General features: G+C 41.8%; 1 long non-coding RNA gene across 1 annotated transcript; it reads left to right on the top strand.

Annotated features, from left to right (window-relative positions):
• The first annotated feature begins 420 nt into the window (after window positions 1-420).
• LOC102083328 (uncharacterized) lies at window positions 421-10,543 on the top strand. Its single transcript, XR_266816.4, has 3 exons — window positions 421-552; window positions 7,783-7,872; window positions 9,127-10,543. It is a non-coding gene; the product is annotated as an uncharacterized LOC102083328 (long non-coding RNA).
• Window positions 10,544-10,780: the final 237 nt, after the last annotated feature.

Genomic DNA, 10,780 nt, shown 5'->3' with positions numbered 1-10,780 from the left:
TGGATTTGTATGGCTGTAAGGATTTATTATTCCAAGGGCATATGTTCTCATGATTCGCAGCTGTGATGGATTAAATCATGAATTAGACATAAGAACTTCAAATTTCTGTTTGTGCACCCAGTAAGTGTCACGGCTGGCGGGGTGAGCCGTGTGGTGTAGGAGGAAAAGGACCCAAAATGCAGGCAGTTGACTGGTGATGAGAGTGATGTTTATTTACAGAAGTGGAGCGACAGAACAGGCAGTGAGGAATGACAAATGACTGAAAAAACCTAGACTGGGAAAACTAAAAGACAAACCTAAGCATGAGACGGCGAGTGGAGAATGCAGAGAGACATCGTTGCACCGAGAAACACAGACGATCCAACGACGAACAGAAGCCAACACACACTATAAATACACACTAGGTAACGAGTAGATGACATGCAGGGGTGGACACAGCTGACACTAATGGACATGATGAGAAGCAGACCTACAAAGTAAAACCGGAAACACACAGACTGTTTTACAACAAAACACGCAGGGACCTGAACGGAGCACAGAGGGGAGACACAGGTAGGGATAATAAACACGACAACCAACCCAAAGAATTAATACAGAATCAGAATAAACACCAAACACAAGATGAAACAAAATGAAACACAAAACGCTGGGTCAACGATCCAGGATCATGACAGTAAGTAAAGAGCACAACCAATGTGTGGTTGGTGGGCAGGTAATTCAAAGGTTGCAGCTGGAGAAACTGCATTCAGTTATAATGTTTTCTCAAGAAAAGGTTACAGCAAACGTCCACCAAAGTCAAAACTCAGTCAAAACTGTGCTTGGTCACAATTTCAGCTCAGATTTGGGCCAGGAAGTGTGTGTGTGTGTGTGTGTTGTGTTAGTCCCCGAAGGGAAATTACTCCTCTGCATGTAACCCATTCACCCAGTGAAGCAGTGGGCAGCCACCAATGCAGCGCCCGGGGAGCAGTGTGTGGGGACGGTACCTTGCTCAGGGTACCTCAGGGTAGCCGTTCAGTGGAGTCGAACCCCCGACCTTCCGATCATGGGGCAGACACTCTACCTACTGAGCTATCCCTGCCCCAACAGGAAGGAGGCTAGCCTGTGATTTCATGTCTCCGACTTACTGGCAAAGAGCAGACTGTGTTTGCAAATGATGCCACCATTGATAACGGCGTTCAGTTACACAATAATTGAGTTTCACTTTCCTAACTGTGACATTCATGTTCTTCTGAGTTGTGTATGCTGCCTCCAATCCAGTGCTGACAGTGCTACCCATCCCTGCTGTACCCAGTTAGTCAAACAAAAATCAAACAGGCATATATCTACAAGAACATAAGTTTTTTCATAAGGCATTAATTTAATATAAAATCAAATATATTAAGTCTTCAGCACATGGAATGCAGGTATGCTATAGGAGCAACCCAAAGCTAAACTAAATATACTTCACAGAACATTTGATATCTCAGTATGAACCAGATTTGTGTGTACTGTTTGAAAATTGTTCATTTTCAAAACACCACAAACAGCAGGAATGCTGCTCTGTTATGCAAGTAAATGTTTCAGTTAAATGTTTGTCTAATTGTTATATTTTTATTGTACTTCTGTAGAAACACCTTCAACATTTAAAGAGAAAGGTTTTAAAAACATGTCAGCATTTGGACAGATGCATCTTTTAATTTGCCTTCAGTTATACTACACTTACTACAGAATATATTAGGCTAGGATTAGATTTCAGTGACTCAAGCTTATTTTGAAATAGTTTCAACAATGTAAGATAATTATGCAAACACATAAATAAAAATCTTGAATAGAATCTATTCTGTGTCTTTGGTTTTTGGGTGGCTGTGGCTCAAGACAGTTGATAGTTCGATCCCTGGTTGCTCCAGTCAGCCGAAGTATCTGTGGCCAAGATAGTGAACCCCTGAGATAGAAAGGCAAAAAGTGCTTGTGTAAATGAGACATGAGATGCGAGTTTAATTACTAACATTTATTAAATTCAACCTGTATCTGTAATATAGTGGCAACGGTAGTTATAGACACCACATAGTCTAATAGAATAAAGCACTTCTTATCATTTTTGAACACTAAGGTCAAAACAGTGCCTCAAATTTGTATTTGATTGTAAGTAGAGCTTCAGGAAAAGCAGCCCTACTTATTTCATTCTCGATTAAACTGTTAAACAAAGTACATGAGTTAAAATATTAATTCAACAACACACAGTACAGTTGCCTCTTGCTATACATTATCAGTAAACTCACACTGGCATATTGGTATTCTTATTAAAACATCTGTTTGTCTAATCTGAGTTACCAGAGTCAAAGAGCTGAATAATTGAATAGGTATATTATCCCTGCTTTTTAACCTTTTTAAAAACTTTTTTCCCACTGATATTGTCACGTCTTATGATTTTTTTGCAATGTGTAGAATATAGCAGAATTATTGTATTTTGATCCTGTTGTTATTGTGAGGATTGTTATAAACATGACTCTGTAATCCCACCCCTACTCTACCTAGATAAATAAGGTAGAAACAGCACAATTACACAAACACCTCTAACCTTTTCACAGCTTCTTTGCCGCCTCTGTGAAGCACAATTTCTAAATCATTCTATATAGACGAGTAATGAAAGTGGCGTTTAAGGATAACCTTAACCCACATCTGGGCCTACATTCTGCCTGCGTCACAGCCGTTTCATGACACTTTGCAATATACGAGACTCACTGTCAGAGGGCGAGTGTAGAAGATGTGAAGAAGCAGCAGAGAGCAAGTGTAAATGTTTTAGAGAATGGGAGGTTGATAAAAGAGAGAATGTGGGAGGTGTTTCTCAGTCAGATAAGGCACGGTATGAACCTGACCTTTTCCTGACCTTTCAGAGGTGGATAGCTGTTGCTCTGCCTCAGTCAGTTAATGACCTGCCAAACTGACTGATCTCTGAAAGCGCTGGAATGACACCCAAAACACATCCTCCATGAGATGAGGTCGGGTCAAATCCATCAGCTGGGCTGACACATTTTTATGAAATCATCATCAGACATATAACGCTAGTTATTTTTATTAAGTGCCCCCTTCAAAATCTGCATTTTACAGATACTCCCTGAAGTCTATTCCTATGGTCTTTAACAACCCAGAAACCTCACTGCTGGCTAGAATTAATTCAGCGTTGAGCCCTAACATGTAAGGGTTAGGTTTGCCAAGACACTGAATAACAATAAGAAAAGGTTCTGAAAGACCTCACAGGGCTGTCTTATGTATAATTCATGTCTCTGCTGTTTTATTTTACCCATATCGCACTCTAACACTGTAGTTTAAGAGCTTGTTAAATGTTTCGATGTCACAAACTGGAAACTGGGTGGTTTAATCCTAGGCTTAACTGTTAAGGAGGCTTAACTGGACCTGCTGTTCCGTTCGGAGGTTATAACGGAAAAGGAGACCCTGCAGTAAACCTGACACCCAGCCAAGAGACCAGGGGTGGGCAACTCCAGGCCTCGGGGGCTGGTGTCCTGCAGGTTTTAGATGTGTCCTTGATGCAACACAACTGATTTAAATGGCTAAATGACCTCCTCAACATGTCTTGAAGTCCTCCAGAGGCCTGGTAATGAACTCATCATTTGATTCAGGTGTGCTGACCCAGGGTGAGATCTAAAACCTGCAGGACGCTGGCACTCGAGGCCTGGAGTTGCCCACCCCTGCAGTAGACCATGGTTGTATTCCACTGGAACATTTGTCTTTTGCAATTTGTTTGCCTTTTCTCCCATTTGCTGAGATGTTTTCTTTTTCCACTAGCTTTAATATTCACATTCACTGGCTAGCTTTATTAACCCAGTGAAAAGTTCTTGATTAGATTTAGAGGTAGAGGATGTGGTTGGGGGTGGGGGTAGAACAACAGTAAGGACACATCAGTCTCACTAATGTCATATCCCGTTGCCTAAGTACACCAAGGGCATTAGCTTATGTCTTGGGAACGGACTGTGTTGTTATTTCTAAAACCAATTACATTACATACCTAAGTCACCAGTAGGTCAAGTCACAAAATGATGACATTATTTTACTTTTTAGCATTTTAATACCAATAAACAGTGTTTTCTAATCATGAGTCACTAACATGGTGTCCCAGGTTCAGCCTAGATGGGAAAGATGGGAACAGAGCTCCCTGCTCCGGGACATAGCTCCAGTCAGCCTCATAGTAACACTGTGACAAAATATCATCAAAGAAAAGAACCATGGCAACTCCTTGGCTGAGTCAGCAACCTCCTGTCCCAGCAGCAGAGGAGAAGGAGGACAGATAGAAGGAAACAGAGGAAACTGCTGTGTCTTGGTTTTGATAACCAGCCAAAAATCGCTGAACCTTTCATCTGGGGCCTTGGCAGGGTGGAGTATGTGTGTGTTCTGCTGTGAGCGCTGGGGCTTCTCCATCCAGTTTCTGCTTCCCTAAGACAGTCAGACAGAGATGCTAATCCATCTTCATCTGTTACGGCTGCTGTGCTGTGTGCAAACTGTGGCCTCTGAAGGGAAATGCATGCACATACACAAACACTCTTTTGCCCAACATGCTGAGCTAGTGCAAATTTGTTAACAACGGCCCTTATATTGCAGGATGCCGAGTGACCCCCTGCTACTAATCACAAGTTTTATAATAACTCAGAACAGGGCAGTCATCACATTTCAGGATCAGTTATGATTGCTGATTAAGCTGCAAAAAAGGAAATGAATATAAATGGAAAAGAAAAAGAAAAGAATTTGTGGGCTTGGAGATATGAAGCATCACTGATGTTACAGATTTTGAAAGTAAGCTCTTAGATTAAAAGCTACGAATGTGATCGTAGAGGGCCCTTGTCCTCTACAATTGTCATGGTTCTGGGTCATTTTGAGTTTCTGGTGTTTGGGTATTGTTCTGTATGTTGGCTTATGTTCTGAGTCATCAGCTGTGCTGTTTTGATTAGTATTATCCTATGTTTCAGTTTTACTCTTAGAGTTTAGTTCTTAGGCTGTGGTTCCCGTGCTCCCTCTGTTCAGTGTCTAGTCTGTGTCTCTGTGCCTGCCCTGGTCCCACGTCTCCTGTCAAGTCATCCCTGTCCTTATGTTCCCTCTGTACCGTGTCAGTATTATTGTAGTATTAAGCTCATGTCTCAGAGTCCGTGTCTGTGCGTATTTCCTGTTTTATTTTGATAGTCTGTCTGCTACGCCAGTGTATCTAGTTTTGGCTTCCCTCATCTCATTATGTCTGATTTGTCCCAGCTGTCTGTTTCTTCCTGATTCCCCATCCTGTCGTGATCGTACCTGTGTATTTTAGTCCTCAGTCTTCCCTTGCTTGTTGTTGCGTCAAGCGACACACAGCGTGCTGTGTTTCCTCCGTGCTCCTGGTCTAAATGTAACTTGTTAGTCTCATAGTCTCTAGCCTCTTGGTTCTCTGTTTCCAAGTTTAGTTTCCAGTTATTATGTTCAGTTGTCTGTATTTTGGCATTTGGTTATGGATGAAATCGAGTAGAATGAGGCTCCTGCGTCATACATGTTCCAGCCATGTATTCCAGCCCTAACCCTAACCAGCACTAATGATGTTAGATAGTGTTTTCCAAAGCGATTTAAGTAAAATGAATGTACATGTGTAGATTCATTCCAAACGGTTCTCATGTTTCCTCATTTTTCCGATCTTGTAATATAGGGACGTGTTGGGTGCCCAGAAGTGTCATATACCAACGATTTGTCACCTAGCGTAAAATGTTAGGCTTTGGGAGTGAGAACGTGGCGATCGTGGCTCAAGAGTTGGGAGTTCGCCTTGTAATCGAAAGGTCACCAGGTTCGAGCCCCGGCTCGGACAGTCTCGGTCGTTGTGTCCTTGGGCAAGACACTTCACCCGTTGCCTACTGGTGGTGGTCAGAGGGCCCGGTGGCGCCAGTGTCCGGCAGCCTCGCCTCTGTCAGTGCGCCCCAGGGTGGCTGTGGCTACAATGTAGCTGCCATCACCAGTGTGTGAATGTGTGTGTGAATGGGTGGATGACTGGATATGTAAAGCGCTTTGGGGTCCTTAGGGACTATTAAAGCACTATATAAATACAGGCCATTTACCAGGTCAACGTGTTGATATGCAGCATTCACTGAATCTTACATTAAAAAGATGACAAGGTAATAAAAAGGTAAATGTGATGAAAAGAAAACTGAATAGTGAATGAATACGGTGAGCAGATGCAGACAGAAGACAAGTGTTTGTTCAATAGGGAGAGATCATTTGGAAGAACTGAACATAGAAACCCAGTATTCACTTAAGCTTCCTGGTGAATAGAGCCCAGTGACCCATCATACCAGAATGCAATCTCAGTCATTATAAGAATTAGGACAGGGCTGCCCCGAGTCTAGACGCTGGTGGAGGCTAGAGATTTTTGGATGGAGCACTGAGTGACGAGGGTGAGGCAGAGATGGGGAGGAGGCGGGAAGCACAAATGAGATAGAGGATGCAGAAGAGCACCGAGGTTTAGAGTATGCAGGATGGAGGCTGACTGCTTTGAAAAAGGCAGGCAAATAGAGCAATGATGTCAGCACTGATTTTGACAGCATGGGAAAGTGGAAGTGATGTAACACCGAGGAGAAAAAAGCATTCACTCACACATCCAAGTCATTGAATACAGGTGTTTCAAGCACTTCCATGATCACAGGTGTGTCCAGCCCAAGCATCTAGGCATGCAGACTGCTTCTACAAAAACTTGTGAGATAATTGGTCATTCTTAGGAGCTCAGTGAATTCCAGCTTGGTACTGTGATAGGATGCCACATGTGCCACAACTCCAGCTGTTAGTGGTTTTATAACAAAGATGCAATTCAGCCATGAAGTGGTAGGACATGTAAAATCACAGGGTGGCATTAGCGGATGCTGCAGTGCAGAGTCAATCACTACAAACCCCCAAACTTGTGTGGTCTTCAGATTAGCTCAAGAACACTGCATGGAATAGGTTTCCACGTCCAGTCAGCTGCATCCAAGCCTTGCATCATCAAGTGGAGTCAAAGTGTCAGATGCTGTGGTGTAAATCATGCTGCAACTGGACTCTAGAGCAGTGGAGACATGGTTTCTGGAGTGACAGATCATGTTTCTCCATCTGATGGACGGGTCTGGGTTTGGAGGTTGCCAGGAGAATGCTACTTGTCTGACTGCATTGTGCCAAGTGTAAAGTTTGGTGGAGGGGTTGATTTTAAGGAATGATAAACATAATCTGCTACTGTTTTCACATTTTTGTTCATCAAAAATACATTTATTAAACTTGACAGTGGCCATTTTACGAGTGTATTAACAGAATAATTGAACAACAGGACCAACACAGTAACATCCATCCATCCATTTTCTTCCACTCATGGTTACCAGCCAGGTAACCATCGTCCTTCACTGTGGTCTGTTGTTCACATTCTCAAGCTGTGTGCAGTTTAAAATCAGATCACTGTTGCTCATGATGGAAAAGATCAATTATCACCTGACTTCTTTGTTAACAAAGACAGTTCATACTGCTGGCCCCAGGATTGTTTGACCTGTAGAGTTAAAACACTCGATGTGAGTGCGTGACTGACTCAGTCTAACTCTGTGGGTTTGTTGTGGAAAGTGAGTCTGTCGATGTAAGAGAACTGAATGCCATTAGTGTTAGTCGGCTTACTTTAGTAGTTAGTGAAAGTGAAGAGAGCCGCAGTGAAGTGGAGATTGATTTTGATTGTAACTGTGCTGTTGCTGGCTTGTTTAAAATGTCATCATATGCATAATTTTTTACGTTTTTTTTTTTTTCAAATATCACTCTTCCTTCCTTTCACAGTTCCTCTGAGTTTTCTCTTTTCCAACACCGTGGCATTTGTGGAGGGTGAGGTTGGAGCACACTCTTTTTGTCCCCCTTCTTAAAATAAAGGTAGGTCACCATCTCATTTTGCCAGTCCAGAGGCGCTGTCATCAACCTCAGTGTGATGTTGCAGACCTCACATGATTCTGGGTCTTCAGAAACATGGGCCAAATCTTGTCTACTCCAATGAAGTCCCTTAGACTTCTCTACAACTCTGGAAGCATCTCAGAGTTTTGAAGATAATTGGGGAAGAGCAGAGTCTTCTATTTGCAAGATGGCGTGATGCAGCATCAACAGCAATTTGGATGCTGAGCATGAGTCTGAAGTCATTTAATATTTCATCAACATTCCTATTGTTACTCATGGCTATTGAACATGTTCCTACCAAGAAGAGACCCAGTGGCAGACCCGGATCATGCCGGGGATGTTGTGTCTCTCAGCTGGCTTGAAAACCTCACTATTCACCTGGAAATACAAGAGGTGGTGGTGTGCGAGGAGAGCTGGCCATTTCTGCTTAGACTGCTTTCCTAGTGATCTAAACCAGTAGATCATGCACTTGGTGTAGTCCAGTAGTCTACAGAGTAAAAGTTCCACCTTCCCTTTACTTGGTGGGAAACTCTTACTATACTATGTTTGCCATTATCAGTTGGTTATCACCCTTAATCAGCTTTTCATCTGATCTTCAGAAACTCATCCAGGGTTAGGATCAGGTTTTCTTTGAGTTTCTTAACAGATTGTTTTTCTGTTAAATCATCTGCTTAGCTATTTTGTTTTAGAAATACCTATCTGTGTGGTAGCAATAAATATCCGCTAAATGCCATAATAAGGTAAACTGATTCATGTGTGAGCTGAAATGAATGGATTAAATGTTGAATTAAGAAAGATAGGAAGTGGTGGAACATATGCTGAAAATAGTTAATGACACTGTTTTTTCACAGCTCAGGATGTAGTTTAAATAGTCCAGTAATTATGAGATCAGTGGTTTGATCCCCAGTTCCTCCAACCTGCATGTCCATGTGTAGGAATGGATGTGAACTGCTGATGTTGCTGGTGTGCTGACAGAAATGGTCCAAGAAAAGGAAAAAACTCAGGGCCCAAAATTAACACTGATTCATTTGAAATTTGTCAAATTTATCCTCCTCTAATTCCCTTTTATTCCCTTTGGTCATGTAACATATCCGGATAAACTTCCTGTGTATTTTCTTTTCTATTTTTTTCTTTCTTGTTTTGTTATTTTTCGTTCTGTGCATTGCTTTAAGTTTACTTCTCACAGTGAATTTTGAAATATTCACCTTTGTCATTTCATCTCCTGCCTCTTTCCAGCTAGCAGGAGTACAGCAGAATGTGTTCTCAAGAAATCAATCAATCAGTGTCCAGAAGTAGCTGGAGGGAGACACACATCTTTCTTTTCATCTCTTACATCTACTATTCAGCCTCCCACATCTGCCCAGGCTATTGAAAAGCACCGGCTGACCCAGGTATAATAGAGCATGCCATGGGGATGTCCCAGTCATTGGCCAGGGAGTCATCTAATTAGATATGCTTGATTTTTAAAAAGTGGCTTGCGCAGAAATCTGTTAACGAGAGAAGCTGAATATCCTTTGAATTTCCCGTCACCTTTCCCTCCCTGTGAGCTTTGGCAGGCACAGAAAAATCTTTAGATCTGTAGTTTACTCTGACAGCTTCTACACATTGAGTACTGCAAGCAAGTGAACTCTAAAAAGATACGAAGAGTTATATACAATCTGCACTTTGAATGACGATATTCAACCTGACAAAGTGCACCAATTGGTGAAGTGAGCAAAACTACTTTGTGTTAAAGTTTGACCTCAGAGTTTTCTATCAGGTCATTGAACATGTTTGCTGTTCAGCTTGAAATATATTCCTTACAAGAGAAACTGTTTTACTCCTGACTTCCTTACTGGACCGGGCTGGATAGAGTCAGTCGTCACACAGTCAGTGACTGGTTTTAAAAGTCTTCATGCTTCACAACTGCCAGTGTCTTACTGGGAGAATACAGCACTGAAACCAAAATATAGCCAGGAAAAATGAGAACTGAAAGCTGGAAAGCTAAAGTACGGGCCACAGCTGGGAGACGTGTGCTGCACTGATTTAAACGAATGGAACTGATGAGTGAAGAGAAAAGTTGGGTCAGGTAACACCACTGCTGCGAATAGTCCTGCTCTTTCATTTTAGGATGCATGACATTTAATTTGATTTGCCTTATGTTGTGTTGTTTTGTCATGTATCACACACATTTTGGTTATTTTCATGTTCTATTGCTAAAATGTGCACTTTATATTAGGCCCATACTGAGTTGTAACTTAAACAGCCATATCTTTAAAAAAGGAAAGAAAAAAGATGATGAGAGATGAATACTCGTAAAACAATTCATTACTCATTTTCCCTTTTAAAAAATGAATACTCCCCAAAAAGATTAACTGTGCTTCAAATCTGCTACTTTATAAGTCCCAATTTGCTGTTTTGTCCTCAAGACATTTCTCCAGAGCTGCTTCTTCTCCTCTGGTTGTAATTTGTCACTTTTTACAACTTTGTTCTTTCTGCCTGGATTCTCCACACACTGATGAACACTTAAACACCACCCCCACTGTTTGCAGCACTTTCCCTGCCAGTTTGACACCTTGTGATGTTTGTTAGCGTCTCTCCTCCAGGCTTTGTCTGGAAATAGCAATTTATTGTCAATACAAAATGAGGTTAAATAAATGAAAGAATATGCAGATGGCAGAAATCAGCACCATCTTTGTTTTTATGTGTTCAGAGATGTTTTCAAGTTGTGCGTTGGTATGCATATTGTTACTTCCAAGACTTATCTATGGTCCATGAATCCATGAATACTTAAACCAAAAAACACTGTCAGGTTGATTCCACTTACAACTAAACCTTTGTTAAGTGCCTACAGAAAAACGACTGCACAATGTTAGCAACTGTAACTAGGAGCAAGAAGCCTGTCAAGCAT

The sequence above is a fragment of the Oreochromis niloticus genome, linkage group LG1 (assembly GCF_001858045.2).
Source record: "Oreochromis niloticus isolate F11D_XX linkage group LG1, O_niloticus_UMD_NMBU, whole genome shotgun sequence".
Taxonomy (NCBI): domain Eukaryota; kingdom Metazoa; phylum Chordata; class Actinopteri; order Cichliformes; family Cichlidae; genus Oreochromis; species Oreochromis niloticus.
This window is presented reverse-complemented; position numbering and strand designations above follow the sequence as displayed.